This window comes from Haplochromis burtoni, unplaced genomic scaffold, assembly GCF_018398535.1.
Source record: "Haplochromis burtoni strain Fernald_Lab_line unplaced genomic scaffold, NCSU_Asbu1 Contig_1588, whole genome shotgun sequence".
Taxonomy (NCBI): domain Eukaryota; kingdom Metazoa; phylum Chordata; class Actinopteri; order Cichliformes; family Cichlidae; genus Haplochromis; species Haplochromis burtoni.
The window spans coordinates 25,468-30,406 of record NW_024583949.1 but is presented as its reverse complement, the minus strand read 5'-3'; the positions used below and the strand labels follow the sequence as shown (position 1 = coordinate 30,406).

The window sequence follows — 4,939 nt, the reverse complement described above, 5'->3', positions numbered from 1 at the left end:
CATAAAAAGACAATCCAACCTTATTCCCGTGCCGGTCGTAAGATCGAACATTGCAGCCGAGCACACAGCAAGTACGAACCATGGCTATGCTATCGCTCCTAGCTTAGACCCCCAAAATGGTGAATCGGGCCAAAATCCTTTCCACGCCCACCCCCGTGACATCACGCTCCGAAGCCCTATACAATGTTCAAAAATAACTAGACAGCGAAGCTTTCTGAAGAAATTTTAAGTGTGCCTATGCTAAGACATCAGGATGTGGTTGTAGCAAGAACTGCAGATGAACAGCTGTGAGGGCCGGTTGCTGTAGCAACTCCTGTGAGTGGCAGGCACTCCTCTGCACTTACAGTAGCTCCTTGACCTAATACATGATACTGCTGCTGTTTCCTGACTCTATTCATTTTCTTATCTGTACTCCACACAATTTGTAGCTCATAAGTTCATAAAGCGCTGCAGTATTCCTGCTAGTATGTCCCTGTAATTTTCTCACCACTGCTAAGCTTTTTTATATTGTGCTTCTTTTAAGCTGCCCGAATGTTGTTTCTGTCCTTTACTGCTGTGTTGGATTCTTGATCCCACCTTTGTCCTCTGTACTCTTCCTCTAATCCACATCAAAGTCTTTTGTACACTAAACCCCAACAGCTGGAATTATGACTATCAGAACAGGAAAACACACCAACAACAAAGTTCAGTTAATAAAGACGTTTCAGACTGTAATGTACAGGAGACATTAGGATTAAACAGGAGCTCTAAGTCCATGCAATGATAAAGACCCTGTATGCATAATTCTGACTTTGATGAACATAATAAAAACCAAAAAACAAGACAAAAACATTATTTCTGAGTGATTATTTTGGTTTGTAATTGTGGTACATGACTGGAAGGAGACCATTTATATAGCTGTAGAGCACCAGTGTATGTCTGCGATAGGGTCAAATACAGCAAGTCTTTTTTAATGTTTTTATGTTACACGTTAAATGTTACTAACATGTGTTTGTTTTATCCAGAAGCTGTTACTATGTAGCTGCCATCACCAGTGTGTGTAAATGTGTGTGTGAATGGGTGGATGACTGGATGTGTAAAGCGCTTTTGGGTCCTTAGGGACTAGTAAAGCGCTATAAAAATACAGGTCATTTACCATTCCCATCCAGAATAGCCAACACAGACCAGAAGAAGCCTGATCATGAAGGATCCCAAAGGGCAAACCACCATTAAACAAATGCCAATCAATTACCTCTCCATGGCATGAAAGCCCCTTTCAGGTATCATTACCACCAAGCTGAGTAGGCACTTGAGTCAACACACACACAATAAGACCAGAAAGTCATAGTATCAGTGCCTCATAGAGCCGTATGCCAGGCAGACCTGGCCTTACTGCCTGGACTGAATACAAGAAACTCTATACTCAATGGACATCATTTACTACTTCTACTATAATAATTTTAATTAATATTAATAGATTTACCTTTTAGTTATTATTTGCAGTTTTACAAAACACGTTAACCCACAAAATGCAAACAACTACAAAAAAAATGAAATAAAATTTTTTTTATAGCAGAGGCTAGTCACCTTTTGGTGGAAGCACATTTCTGCTCATTGTATCCATTATCTTTTTTTTTTTTTTTTAAAGACCGGTGAGATTGAAGACAGATCTATCAGTAAAGACATTTTCAGCTCTCTCGTCACCATAGTGGAGGGTGAAACATACACACCACTGCAGCCACAGCCCAAATTAGTCTGTCTTATTAAAGTTTTTAAGGTTATTTAAGATGAGCTTCTCATGATTCATCTCAATCTAATATATTTTTGATATAGCGTCACAACAACAGTCACCTAAAAAACATTTGTTTCCAAACCACCTGATATGTTTTGATAATTTGCTTATGTAGTGTTCTTAATGTCATACTTTTACCACTAGTCAGAGCGGTGTTGCCCAACACTTTGCTAATATTTGTATCTGATGTTATGGTTATATTTGATCAACATTTTCAGTGTTGTTGGATACTATAATCAATGATGTGCCTAAAAAATGAAAGACAATAATTAAAAAAAAAACTTTTAAAAAGTTAAAATATGTTAAAAATGCCAATAAATGAATAATTTTGTGTGACTGCAAGAAATGATCTTATTGCTCATTTTCTAAAAGAATAAAAGCATCACTTGATCTGACCTGATAATTGTAGAGTTTGAACTCTTCAGCATATTTAGTCCTGTATCATTCAAGTTGTTGTTACTCAGGTCCAGCTCTCTCAGGTTACAGGATGGGGAGGTGAGAGCTGAGGACAGAGCTTTACAGCCTCTCTCTGAGAGGTTACAATCACGCAGTCTGAAAACACAATGAGAGCAAACAAGAGAAAATTACTTTTTGTCACTTCTCAACACACAGGTAACAAGCTTTTACTACAGTAACATATAGCTTACAGAGCTTTGTTGAGGCTTTGACCACTGGCAGCAGACGCAGAAGAACCTCCTCTGAAGCAGAGTATTTCTTCAGATCAAACACATCCAGATCTTTTGCTGATGACAGCAAGATGAAGGCCAGAGCTGACCACTGAGCAGGAGACAGTTTATCTGTGGAGAGACTTCCTGATGTCAGGGACTGCTGGATCTCCTCCACTAGAGAACAATCATTCAGTTCATTCAGACAGTGGAAGAGATTGATGCTCTTCTCTGCAGACAGATTCTCACTGATCTTCTTGATGTACTGGACTGTTTCCTCATTGGTCTGTGAACTACTTTCTGTCTGTGTCTCAGCTCCTTCATCATACTTGACCTTCTTCACTTTGGCCTGAACCACCAGGAAGTGGATGTACATCTCAGTCAGGGTCTTGGGCAGCTGTCCTCCCTCTCTCATTTTCAGCACATCCTCCAGAACTGTAGCAGTGATCCAGCAGAAGACTGGGATGTGGCACATGATGTGGAGGCTTCGTGATGTCTTGATGTGGGAGATGATCATGCTGGCCTGCTCATCATCTCTGAATCTCTTCCTGAAGTACTCCTTCTGTGGGTCAGTGAACCCTCTGGGGCGATCGTGGCTCAAGAGTTGGGAGTTCGCCTTGTAATCGGAAGGTTGCAGGTTCGAGCCCCGGCTCGGACACTCTCGGTCGTTGTGTCCTTGGGCGAGACACTTCACCCGTTGCCTACTGGTGGTGGTCAGAGGGCCCGGTGGCGCCAGTGTCCGGCAGCCTCGCCTCTGTCAGTGCGCCCCAGGGTGGCTGTGGCTACAATGTAGCTTGCCATCACCAGTGTGTGAATGGGTGAATGACTGAATATGTAAAGCGCTTTGGGGTCCTTAGGGATTAGTAAAGCGCTATATAAATACAGGCCATTTACAGGCCATTTACCTCTCATCTCTGTCACCATGCCAACAAAGTCAGGAGGGATCTGATTGGCTGCTGCAGGTCATGTGGTTATCCAGAGGCGAGCAGAGGGAAGCAGTTTCCCCCTGAAGAGGTTTATCAGCAGCACATCCACTGAGGTGGACTTTCTAGGGTCAGTTAGGATTGTGGTTTTGGAGAAGTCCAGAGGAAGTCGACACTCATCCAGACCATCAAAGATGAACACAATCTGAAAATCTTCAAAGCTGCAGATTCCAGCTTCTTTGATTTCAATAAAGAAGTGATGAACAAGTTCCACCAAGCTGAACGTTTCCTCTTTCAGCACATTCAGCTCTCTGAAAGTGAATGGAAATATGAACTGGATGTCCTGGTTGGATTTGTCTTCAGCCCAATCGAGGGTGTATTTCTGTGTTAAGACTGTTTTCCCAATGCCAGCCCTTTGTCAGCACTGTTCTGATTGGTTCATCTCTTCCAAGTGAGGCTTTAAAGATGTCTTCTTTTTTGATTATCATTTCTGGTCTGTCTGGTTTCTTGGATGCTGTTTCAATCTGTCTGACCTCATGTTCATCATTGACATCTGCAGTCCCTCCCTCTGTGATGTAGAGATCTGTGTAGATCTGATTCAGAAGGGTTGGGTTTCCTGCTTTAGCGATCCCCTCAAACACACTATGGAACCTTTTCTTCAGTGCAGATTTACGTTTATGTTGACCAATGTCAACTGTTCTGAATGGGAAGGAAAAGAAAGAACAAAATGTATAATGTGAATTCATGTTTTATCAAATGCAAATTCAATCTTAATTCCCTAAAAAATTAGTCATTGAACACATGTATCAGTCCTTCTGTTATGGCATTACTCAATGTCCCATTGATTCAGCAGTTAAAATCCTTCAGAAATCCTCTTACTGCTCTGTAGACGGTCAGCCAGTTCCTCCTGCTTCATTCTCCTCATAAAGTCCAGTGTGATCTTCACAAATGCCTCTCTGCTGCTCCTCTGTTCATCATCCTCCCTTGGACTCTCTAAAAATTCTGGGTAATCTGGACTCAGAACCTTTTGCATCTTCTTCAGCTCATTCTTCACAAAAGTGATGATTTTGTCCTCCAGCATCTGGAACAGAATACTTTATGAATGACCCAAACATCAGATCCATGTTGGACATACTGACAATCCACTGGTCTATAAAGAGCAACAGAATACATGTACAAGTAGTTGTTGTACATGTACAGACCATAAATATTGAGTCCGGATGTGTTTGATGCTGCTGGGCAGACTGACCACTGGGAACCTCTGAGCTCTCCTGGTCCACTCTGTGGAGGAATCATAAAGGGTTAGATCACATTGATTCTGTTCACAGAAAGACGCACATGAATTAAAGTACACATAGATGCTTTTGGTGTGCAGTGCATCCCATCAGTATACATAAAATGAGTAATCATTTTTAATTTTCATTAAGATTTCTGTGCATGTCGATTTCGATTTTTTTTTTTTCATTTTATCATAACGCCAGTATTTTAACTTTAGGTTTGTTGTGTTTTTTAATGTCTTGTTCTTTTTTTCTCCCCAAAATTCTGTAGAGTTTTTGGTGTGTGATGAAGTTGCTTTGCTG

The 4,939-nt window shown here is 41.3% G+C and overlaps 1 pseudogene; it reads right to left on the bottom strand.

The window, feature by feature from the left end:
- Positions 1 to 2,759: 2,759 nt before the first annotated feature.
- Positions 2,760 to 4,440, bottom strand: LOC121813364 (annotated as a pseudogene).
- Positions 4,441 to 4,939: the final 499 nt, after the last annotated feature.